Source organism: Papaver somniferum, chromosome 3, assembly GCF_003573695.1.
Source record: "Papaver somniferum cultivar HN1 chromosome 3, ASM357369v1, whole genome shotgun sequence".
NCBI lineage: Eukaryota > Viridiplantae > Streptophyta > Magnoliopsida > Ranunculales > Papaveraceae > Papaver > Papaver somniferum.
In genome coordinates, this window is record NC_039360.1 from 775,616 (window position 1) to 800,646 (window position 25,031).

At 41.3% G+C, this 25,031-nt stretch overlaps 1 pseudogene; it reads right to left on the reverse strand.

Moving 5' to 3' along the window:
- Positions 1-23,545, reverse strand: LOC113358895 (annotated as a pseudogene).
- Positions 23,546-25,031: the final 1,486 nt, after the last annotated feature.

Sequence of the window (25,031 nt, forward strand, 5' to 3'; positions counted from 1 at the left end):
TTAAGCCTTCTTGAGTGGCTTCACCACTTCCCATGTGAAGTCAGGGTCATCCCTACCAAAGTGACCGTAAGCTGCAGTCTTCAATAACCTGATGTTTCCTGCCCTCTTAAGATCAAGGTTGATTGAGATCATTCCTGGTCGGAAATCAAAACTTTCCTTCACAATCTGTATAATATCCTTGTCTGATATCATTCCTGTTCCATAAGAATCAACAAAAACGGACAAAAGCTCTGAAACACCAATAACATATGATGTTGGGTGCAATAATCAAAAACAAAGAAAAAATCGAATAAGAAAAAGTTAGTGATACTTATCTCCTTTACAATGGAAGTGATCGATTGACGAAACGGACGATCTTCCCATATCTCCACAATAGCAACAAGGCAAAACTTTGGAAAAACAGAGTGAGTCACGTGTTCAACACGCTGCCCTTAAGACATTAGCGCCCAGCTACACTCAAGAGTGATGTTATAGCCCTCACAGGACGGATATCTCCACGATAAAACACCATACTACACCTACTACTATCATATGTAGTAGATGCTCAACTTGAGCTTGGCAACTCCGAAAAAACCGTTAAGGAAAATCGCGAACGCTTAGGAAACGCTGTAAAATATTTTCCCATAGAGGTCCCTCTAAAATATAGAGCAACCCCTTTCCCATAGATTTTACAAAAGTAGTGAATTTCTTTATATAATGGAATAAAATAATTTATGAAGAGGAATTCCCCGAAGTGGGACTAAAAAGCTTATATAGTCTCTTAAAACAACTGAAAAAGTGGAAACTCCACAATGTGGGACTAATAAGTTTTTCATTCACAAACAAAACGATATATTAATTTTATTTAGTTAAAAAACTTAAAACAATAATTAATAAATATTGTTCCAACAATCCCCCACATGAATGAAAACCTCAATAAAACATGAAAAACACAGATAAATCTTGGTAAGTCAACATCCAATCTCCACGATCCGTCCTGATCGAACAGACATATGTACCCTCTGTGTGTTGAAATCATACTAGTCATTTCAATGTCCTCTCCTTTACACAAAAATGTGTTGACCCCAGGGTCATACTATGGATTGCAAAAATCATATAGTATAGAGAGCTTTCATCTTTAGCTCCTCACAAGTGAGACTAAAGGTTCCTTTCAAGAAAGTGAAAAAGAATGAACCAGTGAACCCTTAGTGACCCTTAGGTACTAAGTTCCAGTAATACCAAAACCATCAAAAGAAAAAATCATATAAAAAACGCAGGAAATACCATTTTATGCAGAGGTGTCCATGAGGTCTTGAACCTTTGCTTAGTGGGATATTACCGGAATTACTTGCTAGAGACAGTGAATTATGTCTTGAACTTCTAGCGTATGTAATTCGCGATAACAACCACGGATGATATCTCCAAGGTTGCTTCCAAGCTCGTGACGTTTTGTCCGTTTTGGCCCTGGACGTGTCCTGTTTCTCAGAATGCTCTAAAGAATCAGCTCATATTCTCATAGGAAGCGACCCACTTCCTCATTCAGATAGGTGAGTTTCCATAAAGAGTGTTACTGCTACACCCCACTTCAATCTTAAATTGAAACTATAGAACTCATTAAGACTTATTAAAAAGTCATCCTCCACATGCAGTCACACTATCACGTCTACACCATAGGAGAAGGGACAGAGAATGAAAATCTCTGATAGTGTTTACCTTTACCCACCACAAATTAGTTGTCTCATTCGAAACCTTGATCATGGAATCTCCAGTCAGCAAGGTTGAGTATCCTTCATGGCAAGTTTAATATATGATCTTAAGCCCCAACCCCGTCGATGCATTTTTAACTATCTCTTTGTACAAACCTTTCGTCAAAGGTTGCGCGATATCCTCCTTGGACTTTATCCAATTAATGGAAATAACATCGATTGAGATTAATTATTTCTTAGATTTAATTATTATAGCTTGGCTAACACAATGTATAGATATAGCTAGCACGGGCCTATGCCCGAGAGGAATGTCTTCTAAAAAGCATCTTAGGCGCTCGGCCCCCTCTCGTGCTTTATCTAATGTAATACTCTCAGATTCCATAATGAATTGAGCGATATGTTTGTTTGGAAATCTTCCAAAAACAAACCCTCATGCTAGACTGAAACCATATCCACTCATAGACTTAGACTCCTCTGAGTCAACTATCCATTTTGCATCATAAAGTCCCAAGGACAACAAAATACCTTTCATAAATCAAAAGAGTATTTTAGGTACCATAATACTCTACTCAGTGCATCTGAATTCTCTTGCTCTGGACTACAATTATATCTACTTAACTTACTCACAATATAGGCAATGTCTGGACTCTTACAGTTCATTAAATTCACCAGACATCCTATAACTCTTGAGTATTCAAGTTAAGATACTTCATTACCCTTATTTTTCTTGAGTCTACAAGAAGAATCATACGGGGTACAAGCAGGCTTACAATCAGATTGATTGTATCTCTTAAGCACAAATTCAACATAATGAGAACGACTAAGACTATAAATGTTAGATTATCTTCTAATCCTCATTCTTATAATTACATCAACAAGGCCTAAGTCTTTCAAGTCAACGTTCTCATTCAGCGTATGTTTTAGTGGAATTAATTACATCTAAGTTTGTATCAAGTATAAGCATATCATCAACATACAAGCATACAATCACACAGGCATCCTTAACAAGTTACTTGCAAATATACTTGTCAGATTCATTACCTTAAATCCACTACTCATTAGCACATGATCAAATTATCATGTCACTGTTTACGTTCTTATTTGAAAAAAATACAAATATTTGTTCAACTTATAAACTTTGTATTCACAATATTTCACTACAAAGTCTTCAGGTTGATCTATGTAAATTTCTTTATCTAATTCACGGGTTTAGAAAAGCTGCCTTAACATCCATCTGATGTATCTCTAAGATCTTTATGGCAGCAATAACAATTAGCATCTCACCGGAAGTAATTCTCATCACAGGTGAATTAGAATCAAGGAAATCTACACCTTATTTTAGTTTATATCCTTCATCTACCAACTTAGCTTAATATTTTTCCACAGTTCCATCTACCTATCATTTCCTCTTAAAGACTCATTTGCATCCCATGGTATTACTCCATGGAGGTAAACTAGCAAGCTCCCAAGACTGGTTCTGACGGACTGAGTCCATTTTACTAAATAAAGCTTCTTACCAGAATGGGGTTTCAGTAAATATCAAGGCTTGTTTACAAGTCTGGGGCTCAGATTAAGCTACGCATGTTATGAAGTCGGTTTCATAAGAAGTCTCAAGTCTAATTATTTTACTTCTCTTAGGCTCAACATCAACTTCTTCCTTTAAAATAAATTCTGACTATTTGAAAATAAATCTAGGGGATCAACAACACATCTCTAATGAGGTACATGTTTAGAATAAACATGTTCAAAGAACTCAGCATCCCTAGATTCCGTAATAATATTCACACCAAAGTCAGAAAAATCAGAACACACAACCAAAAATCTATTTGTAGAAGTATACTCAGCATACCCTATATGAAAACACAATCAACATTTTTGGTTTCAAACTAGTTCTTTTAGGAAGAGGAATTACAATCTTAGTCAAACACCCCCACACTTCGACGCATTCATAAGAAGGTCATCTACCTTTCCATAAATCATATGGAGTTTCATCTGATGCTTAAAAGGGTACTTTATTCAGGATATACTAGTTAAGAGGATTTCCTCCCCCCACAAGGCCGTAGGTAACCTGAACTAATCAACATGGAAATTATCATCTCCTTAAGGATATAGTTTTTATGTTCAAGGCTTCTAATTGATTTCCAACTTCAAGTTTATACATCTTAAGGCTTCAAAGGCGTCATCCTTATCCCTAAGCAAGTATACTAGATATTACCTCGTACAATCATTTACGGAAGTTATAAACCATCTTTTACCATAGTGGTTTTGGGTTGAACTCATGTCAACTAGGCCTAACTGAATTAATTCTAAAGGCTTAGAATTACTATGAACATTTTTGCTAAAAGGTTTTATAGCATATTTTGATTCTTCACAAATTTCACTTTTGTGTTCAAAATCCAAACTAAATTTGGGTACGCAGCCTATGCTAGCCAGTTAAGCATTGACTTATAAGTTTACAGTTCCAAGTCTACCACGTAAAACAATCAATCACACAAAGAAAGCACAAGAATCAATTATGTTCACTCATCAGTTTTTCCGTTAAGCTTATATAGACCCAAAGTCCTATAACTCATGCTTAAAAAATCACTGCCTAGTTACAACAAGTTTTCCAGATTCAATTAAGATCTTAAATCTTTTTCCATCTACAACTGAACAAGATACAAGATTTTCGCATATGCTCGGAACATGGAAACTTCATTCAATGTGAGAATATTACAGATATGAGCTTCTGCCCGACCTTTCCTTTTATGCAACCTCTATTGCATATGAGTTACTCAATAAGAGTTTCTCGACATCCCCTATCCTATAATAGGAGGTGACAGGTCTCTGTTTCAATAAACATTCTTGGTGGCTCCAGAGTCCACCTACTGGTCTCTCACATTGGTTATTAAAATAACTTTCGACATCATGCCAATAAACTCGTTCTAGTTTGTTTCAACTAAATTAGCATTAACTTTCTATTTATTAAGGTTTTTATGTTATCTACAATTTTCTGCCGCGTGGCCAGGAATTTTACAAACATAAAAATCACCCTTAATTAAAGTAATGCCGGATTCGGTTTTACGAAACATACCTTTCTTCTCAAGACTACGATTAGAGTTGTTTGATGTTCTCGCCTTTGTCAGATTTGGAAGACTTGTGTTCATCCACAGGCTCCTAGTATCCATGTCCCTTTCAAACTTCATGTCATAATCTCCGTTTATACTTTGACAACAGACATGGAAATTTCTCAATCACCGAATACACCACATCTCACAAACCTTAGTTCCGAATCGGAAAATAAAGTATGAGTTTTTGAAGATAACATCTAGATCTACAAACTTCGTTTGAATCACCATATCAAAAAAAAACTCATGGTTACCCCATAAAAACTACTTTAGTTAACAACAAATTTCTGCTCGTCAGAATTTTTCAGGAGCGTTTCTTTGTTTTGTAAAATATCAAAAAACTACTGTTACAACTCCAAAAATTCCGAATTTTATATGGGTAACTACCAAGGATGTCTACTACATTAGGTCAAAAGGGTTCATCGAAATTCCTTCTAGATTAAAAGATAAAATTGAAACTCTACAGCTGACCAAAAATTCGTTTTTGTTTTTCACTCCACAATTAAAATCCATGATTCACAAACCAATCAATCGTTTTCGATTATTACAAATACTAATGTCTTAAGATTGTTGGGTGCAATAATCAAAAACAAAGAAAAAATCGAATAAGCAAAAGTTAGTGCTTATCTCCTTTACAATGGAAGTGATCAATTGACGAAGCGAACGAGCTTCCCATATCTCCACAATAGCAACAAGGAAAAACTTTGGAAAAACAGAGTGAGTCACGTGTTCAACACGCTGCCCTTAAGACATTAGCGCCCAGCTACACTCAAGAGTGATGTTATAGCCCTCACAGGACGGATATCTCCAGGATAAAACACCATACTACACCTACTACTATCATATGTAGTAGATGCTCAACTTGAGCTTGGCAACTCCGAAAAAACCGTTAAGGAAAATCGCGAACGCTTAGGAAACGCTGTAAAATATTTTCCCATAGGGGTCCCTCTAAAATATAGAGCAACCCCTTTCCCATAGATTTTACAAAAATAGTGAATTTCTTTGTATAATGAAATAAAACAATTTAAGAAGAGGAATTCCGCGATGTGGGACTAAAAAGCTTATATAATCTCTTAAAACAACCAAAAAGTGGAAACTCCACAATGTGGGACTAATAAGTTTTTCATTCACAAATAAAACAATATATTAATTTAATTTAGTTAAAAACCTTAAAACAATAATTAATAAATATTGTTCCAACATATGAAACTTGGACAATGCATCGTCTATCTAAACCACTAGCGACAATGGTCTTTGCTGCCTGTCTTACAATGTACGCCCCACTTCTGTCTACCTTGGTGGGATCTTTACCGGAGAAGGCACCACCACCGTGATCTCCCCAACCGCCATACGTGTCAATAATGATCTTGCGTCCAGTAAGACCAGCATCACCATGTGGGCCACCAATAACAAAACGACCTGATGGGTTCAAGTGGAAAATAGTTCTATCATCTAGGTACTTCTCGGGAATGACTGGATTGATGACGTGCTCCTTAAGATCAGCAGCAATTTCGTCATTTGTGATGGTTTCATCGTGTTGCGTGGAAATCAAAAGGGTGTGGACATGGATGTGAACTGTGAACACACAAATCACGAAGCCATCTGCTTGTTCACAAACAATATTTGCACACGTTCTAATTTTAGAATTGTGCGTCGTAAATGTAAAGGGGATGACTATCGATTCATCGACTCAAATCCTTCGAGCTCGTCATTGTCTAGTCGAGTATTATCATAAATCATGTTCGTATGAAGGAATAAACAGAGAATCAAGTATAAACGATGAATGTAAAGTGCTGAAATGTAAATGAGACGATGATTTACGTGGTTCAGCACTAAGGCCTACATCCACGGGGTTGGTGTTTTCACTATGTATTGAAGGATTACAAAGGTAGTCAAATGACTTTAAGTGAACAACGATGTTAAGGGTAAATGGGGGAAGGGGAATCATACTTACTCTTCCTATTTCTCTCTCCTATGTTCTTCTCTAATTGTTAAAAACTGGTCGACCTCTTCTCTCTTAGTAAAGAGGGGTATTTATAGGGTTGGAACGTGGGTCCTACTTCTGAGGTGCCGTTATATCTTATCTTCTTGTGTTTTGTGCCCATTACGCAGGGGTCTTCGGCATATGTTGCGGCCTGAGCTTGAACACGAAGGGTTATCCTCACCTCTTCCACGAGTTGATCGACACGTGTATATCTCTTTGGTATTTAATGCGGGTAGATGAATGTCTGCTCGTGTCAGGCAAGTGTCTCTTTGTCTGGTCACATCTGTGTCAGCCAAACTTCCTCTCGGCCGTTGATCTTGGATCTTCCTCGGGATTGCGTGCATTAACACCCAAGGGGTATTATCCGGTGCTCTTCTGAGCCATCATACTTATGTGATCCTCGGTCTCTGACCGTCGGATCTGCTGACCGGTGGCATCTTCTGATGAGATGCTTGCTATCATGTTTTGATATCTTGTTTTGCATGTCTTCCACGTGTCTCTTTCTGTACACGTGGTGGATGATGAAAGGTGTACATACAATTTGCCCCTCTTCTTCTGACTTGGGCGTATTTTTCAATTTAGAAGAAAAAAGGTCGTTCTACACGTTTCCCACTTTGCATTAACTTTCCCCATAACTGCTCCTTGGTACGAGGAACAGTTATCGTCTTCTCTAGCTTCATAAATAGGAAAGAGAATGTCGTTATTCTTTTGATGAAGATAACAGCATTCAATTTTCTGTCTCTTTCTCTTTCGAATGTTGTTGCCCCTGTATCGCAGACAACTGTCTCTTTTGATATCTCTGATCTTCCTTTCTTCGACTGTGGTTGGTGCTTGTTGTCCTCTTCTACACAGGTATGGGGTTTTTCACTAGATGATCATCATTGAATTATCTATGTATCTCCCCGTTTGTTTCCTGCTGCTGTATTGTTGGCTTTGTGATGAAGAACACACATGTCGAAGCATATATGCTTGCCCCTGTTGTTACAAATTCTGTGAGTTTGTATCTAAGTATTATCCCTGGAGTTGGATGGAGTATTTCTGGTTATTTTTAGTTTTTAGGGTTTTTAATGTTTATCCGGATGGACCATCAATTATGGGTTTTTTGATCTTTAGTGATCTCCTCATATTCTTCTCTAAATTGTTTGTGTTTCCATATAGATATGTCTGATCGTCCGCGGGTTCCTTACCAAACCTCGCCGTCTAGTCCGCCAAGATCCCCTCCGCGTCAAGATTCTGACAGATCTCCACTTGGGGAAGGTCCTTACAAGTCTTCGCAATCGGATCCTCGGGGTCATAGGGTTTCATCTTCCTCCGGCGCGAAGGTTGTTCCTACTAAGAAAGGGGATGTGTTGAAGGGTCCTTCTGGATCTAGGTATGCTGTTAACCGCACCCCTTCTCGTCCTCGTGATGACTCTAGGAGTAAGCGGGCTTCTCCTCCTCGTACTGAAACAGTGGATGTTCCGCCCCTTCGTTCAATGGCTCCTCCTTCAGTGCCTCCGCAGAAATCTTTTCCGCCTCCTCCCGCGGTTTTTTTCAAAGGGAAGTACTCCAAGGGTTCTATGTCGAAAGATGATCCGTCTAAAAATCTTCCTTCTAAAAGGAAAGCTTCGGAAATGAGTCCTACTTCTGATTCCGAGGTCGAAGAAGAAACTGTCCCCGTGATACGCAGCATTTCAGTTGGTAAGAAGAAAGTCACTTTCAAGCATATTGATCTTGAGATGTTCAAGGAAAAACATGAACTTCAAGCTTTTGAGGTTCGCTTCTATGCCCCTGACGATGATATCACTTACGAGCTCCTTGCTAAGTAACAGTTTGATGAGTTTCATCTGTTGACTACGGTTGGAGCCTTCGAGGCGGTCTCATATTGCCCCTATATAAGTCGGGTGACTCCTTTTATTATGACGTGTTGGCTAGTCGCGAAGGCTCTTCCACGAACACTCATAATTGTTATGTGTCACAACTATCTGGGAATTATCTTCGTTCACTGAAGGAATGTTACCTGCGAAGCAATGGAGAGACTATGATGACCTGCTATGTTCCAAATCCTGTTGAGAGAGAGTGGTACACTCCTCATAATTTTAACAGTTCTTTTAGGGATTATGTCAACAGTAGAAACCGTAAGCCGTGGATTGTTAGTCTTCATAACATTGCTGCTCCCCGTGGTGAAATTCGTCTTTTGAGTGAGGTGAGTGATGCCAAGCTGAAGTATGTTCCTGGTACTGAGGGATCTGCTAAACAGAAACTCTTTCCTGCTCGTGAAAGGATTAAGCGTGACCATGATTATGAATGGCATGCTACTGTTATTGAGGTAGTTGGTCCTTGGGCTTATGGTTGGATCCCGGGTCCGCGCGGTTGGCGTCCTTCTGAAAACAGCAAGCCTCGTGAAACTCCTCCTGCACGTTATGGAGATTTCTGTCCTTGGCGTCCGAATTTCGCGGGCATGAATTTTCTTTACGCTCTTGATGTCATTGATGGAGATGAGGAGGAGGGTTCTGGTGCTACCCATCCAACGAAGAGTGATGCTGCTGCCAAGGTATAGTTTCTTCTTATATTCTCTATTCTATTTGCCCCTTTTTCTTTGCTTGAAATAATTTTCATTTTTGAAGTGAGGGAAAAAAGTGAGCCTTTGTGGGGATGTGTACTGATTTGCAGGTGTCGAAGAAGAAGAAACTTGGACCCAAACAATCTTCTACTGTGGTTGCCGGTGAGGCTGAGGTTTATGAGGAGGTTACGAGTCCTGTAAACAAAGGGTATGCTGAGGATGAAGAAATGTCTGATGAAGAAGAGCGTACCGACACTTCTCACCCTGATGACGAAGGTGGTAATGGTGAAGAAGAAATTGTCGCGGGTGGTGATGGTGAAGAAGGAATTTCCGCGGGTGGTGATGGTGAGTCTGAGGGTAATATTACGGTTGGTGGTACTGGCAGGGGTGGATCTGCCCCTGTTGGCGATAATATTGTTGGTGTGGGTACTCTGCCCGTTATTTCCCCTGAATTTTCTTTCGGTAGGACATATTCTGCGGGGGAATCCTTTGATGTGAATGTCGCCATGGGTCTTGCCGAATACTTCTCATTGCTTTCCCCAAATGATGATTGGGATGTGCTTGGGGATACTGGTAAAGAAGATTCCACCGGTCAGCAAGCTGAAATCGTCGGTGGTCATATTGAGGCTGGTGATGTCGAGACTTGCGCGAGTGAGGGGAGAGCATCCAAAGGGAAGTCTGCGGTTGAATCTCCTTCAGAGGATTTCTCTTACTCGCTAATGCCTGAAGGCGAAGATGTCATTTTGGCTTGGCTTAAGAAGAAAAATCTGATGTTCGTTTCCAACCCTGCCCCAGTGGTCCCCGGTGAGAAGAATTCTGACGTTTATACTCGTCAGATGATGCAAGTGTCTTCTGAAGTTCGCGTTGCTGAGATGAGGGAGAAGAATCTGAGAACTTCATAAGCTAACCTAGTGGTTGACCCTCCCTCCTCTGTTGCTGATATGATGGCCATAGCTGATGGGTACCAATACGGTTTTCCCCAGCAGCGTGTCTTAGAGGTAAATCCTTGTACTGATTCCCTCATGATGTACGAACATTGTATTCTTCGCGATATTCGATCCCTTGGGTATAATAATGTTTTTCGTTTGTGACATAGGTGATGAGAAGCGAACATTGTAACCATGTTCTATACCAATTCTTTAAAGCAAAGTCTTTAAAGTTGGAGGCTAAGCTTCGTCATAGAGAAGAAGAACTATCTGCGGCCGAGGTGGAAATAAGTGAACTGAAGGGTCGCCTGAAGGAAAAAGACCGGCTGGGTAATGCCGAGGAGAGTCTTCGTTCGGAACTTGCTATAGTCCGCAACGAATTGTAGCAAGCTCGCAGAAATGTATCGTCCCTCACAGGTTCGTATTTTTTATTGGTGTTTTTCTCCTCGTGATTCCCTATTTGTACTTTGGTGTTCTGTCTCAGTCTCCCCACCCTATCTTCAGTGGGTGGAGTCCCCGAGCTCATATGGCTTCGGAAAGAAAGGGAACGACAGAAATCCCGCATTGCAGAGTTGGTGGGTAAGTTGAAAACCGAAGCCGTAAAGTGGAATGCTCGTGTTGATGAGCACAACGTCTTAGCAGATGAGTGGCGTGAAAAGAGAACACTGATGGTTGATATGCAAAATAAGTACAATCATGACCGTTGTCTGTTTAATGGCACGCTGCTATGGACGCGTGACAACCTGCGTGATGCTCGAGGACATGCTTCGGACTTAAAGGCTAGAGTGCGCTTTTTGGAAGGAGAGTTAGAACAGGATCGTTCTTTCTTAGGCCCCGGGGTTAGGGATAGTATGCTGCGTCTTTCCGAGGAAAGAGATAATGCTAGGGCTGAGGTTGGTGCTCTTAGTAAAGCCCTAGCAGCGTCTCGAGCTGATGTTGCTCTCCAAGTGGAATCTGAAAGAGATCTTGAAATGAATGTGTATCGACTCCATAAAAGGATGGGGGAGATAAGTGACGAAGTCAACCATCTTAGCCAATTGGATTCAATGAAGCAGGTAGACTTAGACGCAAGTCAATTTGCTCTTACTAACCTTCAAAAAAATTATAAGAAACTATCCGACGAATATGACTTTCTTGATGAAGCTCGGGACGCAGTTGTTAATGAGTATGAAGAGGCTTCGGCTAATGTCGAAGGTATAACCTCGTTTTATCGAGTGTGATTATGTTATTTCTTCGTTTTAACCCCTTGGTATTTCTTGTTTTCAACACTCGAGGGACAGCTTCACGCAGCGAATGATGATCTTAAAAAAACTCAGTCTGCCTTAGTGCAGCAGGAAGGACAAGCCAACTATTTCAAAGGGTTGGCCGCATCTCGTGAGGAATCAGCGGAGATTGCCTCCAAAGAGGCGGAACGCCTATCTGCATTGTTGTCTCAGGCCAACCAGCGGACCGCTGTTATCACTTATAAAGCTCGATGTCAGTTGGTTGAAGAGACCAACAAAGTCCTATATAAGATTGAACTTGATCTTAAAGTCGAACATGGTCTTGTCAAGAACTATCCGCGTCGTCCTCTTCCCGCGCCCTTTCCTGGTTCTTCTGGGCCTTCTTCAGGTGGTAGCGTACCTTCATCTCGCAGAGACAACCCTGTTGATGGAGCTGTATCTCCCAAGTAGATTTTTTTTATTAGTCATAGAAAGTTGATCCTTGTTGATTATATAATTTCGGATCATTTTTTGATGTGTTTACTGCTTTATCTTATTTGCTGAATCTTGTAATCAACTCTTTATAAAATGGATCATCCTTTTGGCATACCTATATTATCAATTCATCTTTATTTTAAGTATTGTGAAGTGTAAAACTAGAAATAACTTGCTTTGTAAAAAGTTGTGTTTGGGTGCGACACCGAAGGTAAATACCTTCGTGATCGTCTTGAGACCTGTCACCCCGCTGGTGAATCCTGGGCCAGAGGATTCCCAAACGGTGGGGGCCGATGCAGCGTTCTAGGATATGGAATGCTTATTTGAAATATTTACATGCACCCATTCCGTCGACCCGCTGTCTTAAAATTGGTTGGGTATCTCTTTCTGCTGGGTGCCTTCCCCCTGGTCTTACACTCATAGACACTGATAGGGGAGCCCTGAGAAATATTAGATTAACTACTTTCCCCAATATTGTTAACTTAAAATTGGTTGGGTATCTCTTTTTGCTGGGTGCCTTCCTGGCAGGTCCGGAGATGTTGTATAAAAATGATGCGATGAAAAACGGGCCTACAGTAATACCGCAAGTGCACGGTCGTCGGTTGTAGCTCGTGCAAGTACGGGTCGATCCACAGAGATCGGGTGTGTTTCGGAAGTGTTTTAGCTATTTGGGTTCCTAGATTTGCTTTGGGCTTAGAAGCCTTTTGGCTTAAATTGGGCTTTGAGTATTAATGGGTTTGTTCACAATAAAATGAACTGAGCTTGGGCTCAGTTGGTCTTTGAATGATTTTGAAATGGATTGAACTGAGCTTGGGCTCAGAAATGTGGAATATGGGCTTTGGTTTCAGTGAACTGATTTGAGCTTTGGGCTCAACAGTTCAACTATGAATTGGGATTAACAGTTTACTAGGCTTTGGCCTTACAGTGAACTGAGTCTTGTGCTCAGTTGTTCACTTATGAATTGGGCTGGGCCTTAACAATGAATTTGACTTGGGGCCTTAATGAACTGGGCTTTGGTTTTGGTCTTACAGTTGAGCTCAAATTGTGCTCTGGGCTTTTGGAAGTGAGCTTTGCTTTGGGCTCAGTTGGTTGGGCCTTTAGCCTTTGGTTTCACTGAAGTGGACTTGGGCTCAGGAGTGAAGTGAGCCTTGGAGAGCAAAGCAAGCAGCAGCAGTGCAAGAGCCACAGAAGTGGATTGGCAGCAGCAACTTGGCAGAGCAGCAGGCACCAGTAGCAGCACAACAGAAGAAGTGGCAGCAGCAACAGAAGAAGTGGCAATGCAGCAATAGAAAATGCACAGCAGTGCAGTAGCAACAGAGCTGCAGCAGCAGCTGCAGCTGCTCAAGCAGTGAAGAAAATGCAGAAAAGCAACAGAGTTGCAGGGCATGGAAGAAACAATCAAGGCAAAAGCAATACAAAACAAAGCTAAACAGTTGAAGATGGAATTGTGGATGAGAATGAAGTAGATTATGGATGGGAACTAGGGGTTGAATTCACTCTAACTTTTACTATGTATTCTCCTATAGAAAGTTAAACACAACTATGGTATTCTTTCCAAAGCACTAATTGTCTTTCTACAGCACAACTAGTCAAGGGATTATGAATTCAGCTTGAGTTGCAGCTTATCAACAGCTCATGAACCTAACTACAAAGTATACTTGGCATACATTGTGAAAGTGAGGTGATGATGAACTAAGTTCAAGTTTTTCCTAAACCTGTTTAGCCTTCTAAAGCAATATAATCAATGTACTACACAATAAGATATTAGTGATTTATCAAGTCCCTAGCATGATAGTTTAGAACATGACAAACAGCATAACAGTGAGTAACAGTGAGTAACATGGAAAACTAACATTGAGCATAACAGTGAGTAACAGTGAGTAACATGGCAAACTAACATAACATGGCAAACTAACATGACAACAAATGCAATTAAGAGTGAAAATGCAACTAACAGGAGCAATGAAAGTTAACAGGAGCATCACACATTAAAAACTAACAGTGCAATTTAACATTGGAATTAACCTAACCCAAATTGGGTGGAAACTTGGCTAGTCCAAGAACAGTTTTTTTACATCTCACATCACTTCCCTTTTATACCCAAATTATCAAATTAGGGTTTACACCCATTTTCCCCAAAAATATTCAATACACAGTACAATTAGGGTTTAACTTATTACCCAAAATTTAGCTTCCAAACTCCCAAAATTTGCTCGACCCATGCTTCTTGATGACCCTCTGATGCTCTTCCTGCTCCTATTGTCCCCTAATTTCTAGTTATTTTACTCACCCCAAAACCTAGGGTTTCAGAGGTTGTGAGATGAAGAAAATAACTAGGCTAGGGTGTTGTCGGGTGTTGGAGATGGTGGTGGCAGTGATGGAACTGGTGGTGGTGAAGGAAGCTCGAGGTCTGGTGGTGGCAGGGAGTTGCAGGCGATGGTGGTTCTGGAAGAGAGAAACTGGTTTTGGGAAGATGAGAAGGAAGAGCTCGATGGGATTAGGATTAGGGGTTGTTTGGCTGGGAATAGGGTATGTGTTGCTATGGTGTGAGGCGGAGACCTCAAGTTCGATATTTGCGAAGCTTAGATGTTGGATCATTAAATCTGAGTGGAATCGAACGGATAGATGGAAGGATGTGTGAAGCGACCGTCGGATTCTGAGGTACAACGAAGTTAACGGCACCAGATGGAGTTAGGTGCTGTACTGTGAAGCGGAGATATCAAACTTTGATGAACAGCAAGGGAGCGACCGTTGGATTCAACTACCATCTAATCTGAAGGCTTGGAATTTCAGCGCTGTGGTGCTCGGCAGAGACTTCAGATTTTGATGCTCTATGAAGGAGCGACCGTCGGATGCTTCTGAGAAATGATCTGATGGCTGAGAACGGAGGCGCTTTTGTGTGTAGAAAATGAGGTTGTGCGCACCATTCTTCGCGGCTTCCTTGCGTAATTTCTCCCGGCTTTTCACTACTTTTCTGCTCTTTTCGCTCCGCGACTCATCCGAACTTTATTTATTACCTAAAAATGCAAAATTAATTAATAAAAATATTTATTCTTGAAAACAATGAAAATACAGAATATGGGATAAAATGTAGAATTAATGCACAAAAGATGAGTTAAAATGCCAACAAAAAGGGATAAATATATACAATATTTGGCACTCATCACTTCCCCCTGGTCTTACATTCATAGACACTGATATGGGAGCCCTGAGAGATTGTAGATTAACTACTTTCCCCAATATTGTTAATTTATTATGTAATGTACATGCGTTCACCTAGCGGGCCTTTTAACCATTTCGTTTGCTTGAAGATTTCTCAAAAAGTTTGTTTGATTGATAGGTTGAGGCCTGCTACTCCTCGTCCAGAGATAGAAACATGTAAAGCGGTTACGCTGCCTTCTTCTTCTGGTATTCTTCACGCATATGCAAAGCCGCGTTGTTCCTATGGGTAGTACGGTTTGAGCCATTTAGCATTCCAAGGGTGCCGGAGGACCTCGCGTTTCAGATTGCGAAGATGGTAGGAACCGTTTCCCGCAATGTCGTGTATTATAAAAGGTCTTTCCCATGTAGGTGCTAACTTTCCCCATTTCTTCTCTCGTTGATACTGCGGGATTGTTCTTAGCACATACTGCCCTTCTACAAAATTTCGAAACTTAACCTTTTTTTTGTACTCTCTCGCTAGTCTCCGTTGATAATTTTCCATCTTTTGCAATGCTGCTTCCCTCCTTTCTTTCAGGTCGTCCAGTCTCTCTAATATCATGTCTGTTGTGATATTTTTCTCCCATGCTTCGGTCTTTGTGGTTGGCATGAGGATCTCTGTTAGGATGACTGCTTCAGCACCATAAGTGAGGAGAAATGGGGACTCCCCAGTGGCAGATCTTCGTGTTGTCCTGTATGCCCATAATACATTGTGTAGCTGTTCACACCATTGCCCCTTGTGTTCGTCTAATTGCTTTTTGAGGATAAGGGCGAGGGTCTTGTTAGTAGCTTCCGCTTGTCCGTTGCTTTGAGGGTATATGGGGGTGGACTTGTTTTTCCTTATTTTGAAAGTGTCGAAGAGCATGTCTATGTTTTTCCCCTGTAATTGTTTACCATTATCGGACACGATTTCCGCTGGTATGCCGAACCTGCAAATAATGTTTTGGAATATGAAAGTAAACACGTCCACGTCTCTGATCCTGGCTAAGGATTTGGCTTCCACCCATTTACTGAAGTAGTCCGTGGATACTATCAAAAATCGTCTTTTCTTTGATCCTTCGATGAAAGGCCAAACGATATCTATGCCCCATTTTGCAAATGGCCACGGACTATCCACATAATTCAACATTGTTGCTGGTGCGTGTATCTTTCTGGCGAAACGCTGACATTCTTCACATCATCGGGACATTCTTGCAGCATCTTGTATCATTGTGGGCCAGTAATATCCTTGCATTTTTGCTTTGTCGGCTAGTGATCTCATGCCGCTATGATTCCCTGCGCCACCATAATGGATGTCGTTTAGAATTCGATGCCCCTCTTTCCTGGATAAGCAACGTAGTAACGTTCCGAGGAAAGATTTCTTGTACAGGATCCCATCCCGGAGATCATATCTTCCTACTTTGGAGAGTATTTTCCTGGTTTGTTTGTGATCCGCGGGTAAGGTTCCATCCTTGAGAAACGCATGGATCATTATTCTCCAATCATCTTCGTTGTTGAAATCTTCGTCTTGATTTGCTCTTGACATGATATCTTCTTCGTCAAAATCGTTATGGATGTCTTCTCCCACCTGATCTTCGATATTTTCTTCCACTGTATCTTGATTTGTAGCGAAGGAAAATTGTGATGAAATCGAAGGCTCGTATACTCTTGTTATTTTGATAGCTTCGATACTCTTGTCCTTCAGCATGGATGATATATATGCTAGGGCATCCGCGTTCCTGAGATCCCTTCTGCATAAGTGCCGGAACTTGATGTTCGGAATTTGTGATGCCAATGTTTGGACCAAGGCCATGTAAGCTGAGAGGGTGTCGTCGTACACATTATATTCGAGCCCTATTTGCCGTATGACAAGCTTCGAATCACTTGTCAGTCTTACATCAGTTACCCCCATCTCTATTATTAAGCGGGGGGCATGTACGACTGCCTCGTATTCGACGATGTTGTTAGTATGCTCTTTGAATTCTAACCTGAGTGCCTGTACGATCCTTTCTCCAGTTGGGGTGGTGATGACAATGCCTATTCCTGCCCCTTCCTTATTTTTGGAACCATCAACGAAGACTTCCCATTGTTTTTGACTCGCGGGTTCGAGGACATCAACTGGATCCTTGCTTTCCTCGTCGACTTCTGGTACTCCCCTAATCTCTTCATCGTTGTCCAGGTGGAGGTCTGCTAAGAAATCCTCCAAAACTTGGGATTTTTTGGAATGTTGAATTTCATGAATGATGTTGAATTAGTCCAGGTGAGTGTTCCACTTGGCTATTCTACCTACTTTTCCCGCGCTTTTGAGGACTGCTTCCAGTGGTGCTTTGCATGGGACGCGGATGAAGTGAGTTAGGAAATAGGTTCTCAGCTTTTGAGTAGCCCATATTAATGCCAGGATGAGTTGTTCTATCTTCGTGCAATTCCTTTCCGCAGAATTGAGGGTCTTGCAGACATAATAGATAGGTTGTTCTATCTTTGTATTGGTTTTGACCAACACTGCGCTAACTGCGTCTTCTGTCGCTGCTATTTATAATGCCAGAACCTCATTAGGGTCAGGCTTCTGCAGGATTGGAATTGAAGCCAGGTGTTCCTTGATTCTTTGGAAGACTTCTTCGCATTCTGCGGTCCATTCAAACTTACTCCCTTTTTTGAGAATATTGAAAAAATGTCTGCATTTGTCCGAGGATCGGGCAATAAATCTTCCCAAGGCTGCTAAGGACCCATTGAGCTTATGCACTTCTTTTAAATTCTTCGGAGATGGCATTTCCACTATGGCCTGAATCTTCGCGGGGTCTACCTCAATACCCCTTTTTGTTACCAGATATCCGAGGAATTTCCCTGAGGTGACACCGAAAGTGCATTTTTCTGGAGTTACTTTCATGTGATGTTTCCTCATTACTTCGAAAATATCTCTCAGGTCCTGGTGGTGATATTTGCACAGCCTACTTTTGACGAGCATGTCATCAACGTAGACTTCTAGGGTACTATGAATCCATGGCCTGAAGATAGCATCGACCATTCTTTGGTAAGTTGCGCTTGCGTTTCGAAGCCCAAAGGGCATTCTAGTGTAGCAATAAAGGCCATGAGGGGTGTAGAATGCTGTGTGTAGTTGATCTTCTTCTGCCAGGGCTACTTGGTTATAACCAGAATATCCTTCCATGAATGACAGCTCTTGTACCCTTGCACTGCTTCAACCAGTTGATCTATGCTCGGTAGGGGTTATCTGTCTTTTGGACATGCCTTGTTGAGGTTAGTAAAGTCGATGCATATCCTAACCCCTCCATTTTTCTTAGGAACGACGACCATGTTGGAGATCCATGTAGGGTACTTGACTTCCTTGATGAAGCCTGCTTCTAGTAGTTTCCGGAGTTCTTTTTCTACTGCCTTATGATACTCTGGTGCAACTTTTCTTATTTTCTGCCTGAAAGGTGTCATGCCTGGTTTGATGCGCAGCTCGTGTTGGATTATTTTTGGATCAATCCCCGGCATGTCACCTAACTTCCAGGCGAATACATCCGCGTATTCTTTAAGTAATTTGGTCAAGTAATCTTCTCTTTTTTCGTCCATTATGGTCCCTACTTTTACCATCTTCGGGTTTTCTTCCGTTCCTATGTTGATTTCTTTTACGGGCTCCACTGGTGTGAACACCGGCTTCGGGTCCCCTAGGACTGGGACGCTCGTTAATTGCTATTTGGTATGTGTCTGTCCCTCGTTGGCTACTGAAGTACTTGCCTCTGTGTTAAGGACATTATCATCTTTTGTCAAGTGCTTCCCTGCGGTTTTCTTGAGGAACAGGTCTATGGCCTTTTCTTTCGCAGCTTCTTTATTTTTGATTCTTCGGGTTTTTCGCTATTCTTCCTGTTCGTTGTTAATACGATCCTGAGTGGCTTGGCACTCTTTTGCAGAGACCCGATCTCCCTTGATTTCCATCACTCCCTCGGGTGTAGGGAACCTGAGATATTGGTAGTAAGTTGTTGCCACTCCCTTGAGTTTATGTACCCACTTTCGTCCAATAATGGCGTTATAGGGGGATGGGGCGTCTACCACACTGAATCGTGTTTCTACTTTCATGGGCCCGGCGTTCACCTGCAACACGATGTCTCCCAATGGCTTTGTGGGCGCTCCGTTGAACCCGTAGATGGTGTAATAAGAGGTCATCAGCTGTTCATCATGGAGTTTCATCCGTTTGAAGGCGTCGTAGAATAGAACGTTCACTGAGCTTCCCCCGTCGATGAGGATCTTTTTGACGTTATGTGAGGACCAAGGGATCGTTATGGTCTTCCATATCTTCTTCAACATCTTAAATATCGAAGATGATAGGTGCGTTCATCCACTCTTCGTGCTCGTCCACCTCTACGCCATCAATCTTATATAATTCGCAGTGGTCTTCGAATTGCTTTCGTAGCCTCTTTCCTATCTGTGCTGTAAGTGAGGGCCCTGCGGCTTCGGAACACGAGATGGTGTTGATTGTGCGGTTTCCCTCTGGAAGTTGGACTTGCTTGGTTCGTTTGGATATGTCCTCGGTGACTTCCTTTCGTATGTATTGCTTGAGTTCGCCAGCATCAATCAATTTTTGGATCATTATTTTGAGGTTTTTGCATTTCTCGGTCTGGTGCCCATTGAAGTAATGATACTCACAATAATCTTAAGACTTCTCGGTCCTTGGGGGCTGTTTTCCCTTAGACCACGGCCACTCCAAATTTTCCCTTCCTTTGATCTCTCGTAAGATCCGAGCGTAGCTAGCACTGAGCTTCGTGTAAACCTGATCTTCGAATTATCGATCGTCTTTTCGTCGTTCATCTCTTCGTTCCTTCCTATCTTCGTGTGGTCGTTCCACTGAGCTACTTCTTTTGGCCCCGCTGGTTTGTTCTACGGAATTGGTACGGTGAAACCTCTGCGTTTGCGCCCTCGGGTTCTCACGCTGGATTTCTTCAAGACGAGCATATTTCTCAATAATTATTCGAAGATCTCCTTCTGTCTTAGGTACGCTTCCGTGGATCTCAACAAATTGTGGACTCATTCGGTCTAATCCCCACTTATAGCAGTTGATGCTTACCACGGGATCCACACTCCCTATGGCTTGGCAGATCTTGTGCCATCTGTTGGTGTATTACCTCGTGTTCTCCTTGTAACTAATTGCCAGAGAAAAAAGTTTATCCATTCCGGTGTTGACAACTTTGTTGTACATGTAGGTTTTCAAGAATTTCTCTGCGAGTTGATCGTAGGAGTTGATGGAATCAGGTGGCAGGTTGTCAAACCAAGACAAAGCCGATCCCTTCAGACTTTATGGGAAATACCTACAGAGGACGGCGTCGTTTTGACTCCATCGGCCTAAGATATGATTATAATACCGGATATGTGTCGCGGGATCAGTGGATCCGTCATAGCATTCAAAAGTTGGGACAGGGCACTTTAATGGAATGGGGGTATTTGCCAGGCGATGAGTTAGGGGCGTGGAGTTAGCTTCTTTCATCACCTCTTCAAGCATTCCTCCGCCTTGTCTGTCTTTTAACTGCCTGATCTCAGCCATCATTTCTTCACGCATCTCTTCCATTGCGCGGTAATGTCCCACGTTCTCATGCTCAGCTGAGCGTTTCTTTGTTCGAACTTCACTGTCATAATAGTCTGAGTCTTTGGCGGTATATTCTGGATCGGAAATACTGCTTCTCCTAGCGGCGTTTACTTGGATGATTCTTCGGTCTCGATTAGGCTCTGATGCCTTAGAATTTGCTTCGTCCTGTTGTTGGCTAGTCTTCGTGCTTTGGGCAATCCTATCTTTAAAGTCTTGGTTCTCCTTGGCCAAAAAAGCTACGGCATCTGCGTAGACCTGATGGCTCTTTTTCAATTCTTCGAGCTCTACCATCAGTCGGTGGGATTGGTTTGATCCCTGATTGGGAGTTCCGTCTTGTACTCCTACGGCCATAGTTCCCCCTTCGTCTACTGTGTGTATTAAGGGTGGTAGAGGATCAACTTCAATTGTTGGTATCTCCACGTTTGATCCCCTAGGTTGAGCTTCCACCCTCGGTACTGAAACCACTGGTATGGTTTGATTCTGATCGTTGGTTGACGTCATTCCGAAGACTGGTGGGTGTACGGGATGATGTGTCATATATTCTGCCACCCCTTCTCTTTGTTGATGGATTTGGTTTGAAACCAAGTCTTGTTAGCTTTTGTATCCTGGAGGGCCGCAACAGTTGCGTTGTTTTTTGTGGCTGCTGCTTTGAGAGCCGCGGCTGCAATGGAGTTAGCGTTCATAGGTGAGGTGATTTCCGTAGCATCCTGCCTTTGAGTAGCTGTTTTAGCTTTGTCTCCTTTCTGCTTGCTTCGGGTCATGACCGGGGTAATCCTCTGTGTCTCCTTTGATGATGCTTTGGTTTTTCCTGCCCTTAGTATCTTTTCCATTTTTAGTCCTTTTTCTGCATAGGGGAATAAATAAAGAGAACCAAAGATATCCACGAGGATCGGGTTAGTGCCATTCGTATCCATAGAATTTGTGGAATAAAAGGAAATGAGCTGCCCAAGGGCCTTAATAAAAGAGAAACATAAAGACTCCGTCGGTCTAGTTTTCGCAATACAAGTCCTCTAATAAACAATCATGGACCTTGTTTTCAGACTACTTTTGAAAAGGAAAACTCTTGAAAATGCAGATACGTAGCGAGAACTCACGAATCTGGATTATTAAGTCTTAGTTTTAAAAGAAAAACGCCTCACGTGCAAATCTGTAATAGATAGCCGTGGATTTGTCTGTTTTGAAATGGTGTTTGTGAAAATGAAGACCATGAACCTAGAATAAAAAAGGTTTTGAAAGCACGCTGAACCCAGAATAGGATACAACCATAATGCGCGTTTAAGGTGAAATCACAGGATAAAATAAATCTTTTACCGGGACAAAGTCCCTGTTTCTAGCGCCAAATTGTGAACACACAAATCACGAAGCCATCTGCGTGTTCACAAACAATATTTGCACACGTTCTGATTCTAGAATTGTGCGTCGTAAACATAAAGGGGATGATTATATCGATTCATCGACTCAAATACTTCGAGCTCGTCATTGTCTAGTCGAGTATTATCATAAATCATGTTCGTATGAAGGAATAAACAGAGAATCAAGTATAAACGATGAATGTAAAGTGCTGAAATGTAAATGAGACGATGATTTACGTGGTTCAGCACTAAGGCCTACATCCACGGGGTTGGTGTTTTCACTATCTATTGAAGGATTACAAAGGTATTCAAATGAATTTAAGTGAACAACGATGTTAAGGGGAAATGGGGGAAGGGGAATCATACTTACTCTTCCTATTTCTCTCTCTTATGTTCTTCTCTAATTGCTAAAAACTGGTCAACCTCTTCTCTCTTAGTGGAGAGGGGTATTTATAGGGTTGGAACGTGGGTCCTACTTATGAGGTGCCGTTATATCTTATCTTCTTGTGCTTTGTGCCCATTACGCAGGGGTCTTCGGCATATGCTGCGGCCTGAGCTTGAACACGAAGGCTTATCCTCGCCTCTTCCACGAGCTGATCGACACGTGTATATATCTTTGGTATTTAATGCGGGTAGATGAATGTCTGCTCGTGTCAGGCAAGTGTCTCTTTGTATGGTCACATCTGTGTCAGCCAAACTTCCTCTTGGCCGTTGATCTGGGATCTTCCTCGGGATTGGGTGCATTAACACCCAAGGGGTATTATCTGGTGCTCTTCTGAGCCATCATACTTCTGTGATCCTCGGTCTCTGACCGTTGGATCTGCTGACCGGTGGCATCTTCTGATGAGATGCTTGCTATCATGTTTTGATATCCTTTTTTGCATGTCTTCCACGTGTCTCTTTCTGTACACGTGGTGGATGATGAAAGGTGTACATACATGAACCATGGCACCCTTGTCGTTTTGGATTCGACGGTGACTTGGGTCTTACCGTCAGGTCTCAACCAAGCACAAGTACTATTTTTGCGAACATCAGTTAAACGAGCTCCAAGCTTAGTTGCAAGAACGTGGCTAAGGGGCATCAACTCTGGGGTCTCATCAGTAGCATATACCCGAACATGTGACCTTGATCACCAACACCAATATCCTCAGGGCGTTTGGTTAAATGACCATGGACACCCTGAGCAATATCAGGACTCTGTTGTTCAATGTTAACCAGAACCTTACATTTATCAACATCAAGACCGACGTCATTAGATACAAATCCAATATTACGAAAAGTATCCTGAACAATGTTCTCATAGTTGATATCATCTTTTGTTGTAATCTTTCCAAAAACCATGACCATGTTGGTTTTGGTGCAAGTTTCGCAGGCTACCTTACTGTCAGGGTCTTGTTCAAGGCAGGCATCGAGAACTTCATCGGATATCTGTTCGCACAGCTTGTCAGGGTATCCCTCGTTAACAGATTCAGAGGTAAACAAGAAAGTCTCCAACGCCATCTCTTCCGAACAATCAAAATCTAAACAATCAAACTCATGTCATATTATTATCGAAGTACTTCAGTTCAAAATACTACACAATTTATCAAGATAAAACTGTTGGAACAATTGTCGAAGTATGCCTGCAAAATAATCAAACAAAAAACAAACAAAACATTGTTATGGCTGAGTCGCGGACTAGGTCGCTTTCTTTAAGACGTTTCACGTCTCTTCCCAAGATTGTGCAAGCAGTTCTTCAATGGCGCGTCGTCCCCAGGATAAAACAGCCGAGATCAGTATCTCTTTCACAATCACTCTTGCACGGTGAGAGGATGTGAAACTTCTACACTTCATTCTTGCTCAGAAACTCTTTAGAAAAACCAAGGATGATCACACACTTGTTTTTTCTTTCTCACAAGCCATTCATTTTTCTTTGAGAACCCAAGAGACATAAAAGAAAACTCTCTCACTAAGAAATGTTTCAACAATTCTTCAAGTTCTTTTTAGCACCGAAACATAAATGAAAAAACTCTCTCATAAGAAAATGTTCTACAACTCCTCTAACATTTTTCATAAAAAAATTCTGATTCTATTTTAATAGCCAAGGAAATAAATATGAGTAAAAGAATGACATTATTAAGATGTTAATTAGCTTCATTAACCCACTCAATTTGAAAATGGTTTTTGGCATTTAAACAAAATAAATTCATTCTTTATGGAAAGGAATAATGGTCACATTAAAACCATTTAATTGTGAGAATAACATTTGGAAATTTATTAATGTTTTTAAAACATATATCTCAACAATCCCCCACTTATATTTTTCAAAACATTAAGCAAGAAACTATAGAATTGTGCATAAGCAAAGGTGTCTTGCGACTTGAACCTTTACGTAGTGTTAATAGTCTCTTTTAAATCTGACCATAGAGTGAACATAAGTCTTGAACTCTAGGAGATAAAAAATAACTTAACACACACGACTATACTAGTGTAAAGTCTAAAGCCAGCACATTATGGACATGTGCTTGTATCCCAGTTTAATGAATGATCTAGAGAACTGCCCATATTCTCATAGAAGCGCTACACTTTCACATTCATATAGGTGAGTTTATCAAGAGTACTCCTGAAAGTACACCACTCTAAATAGAGATATAAACATCATTAAGAGTTTATAATTTTAAAATTAAATTAAACTCAACCTTTTTCTCGCTTCAGGATGTCATGTCGTGGGATGAATTCTTTAAAAGCATGATTCTCACATCTCCATATCATTTGTGACTTCGTCTAGTCACTTTGAACCTATTTCTAGGTTGGGTATCCATCATACATGACTCAATCTCAATGGGCATCAACCTCATCCCTAAGATGATTCACATCTTCTTATCAATCCTTTCGTCAAAGGACTAATGAAAGCTCTTTCCAGATACTATATAATCCATTCTCATAACATCAACTCTTGTAGTTGTCATAACACTCTCAATTCTTGCAATAGCCGCGGTACTATCAC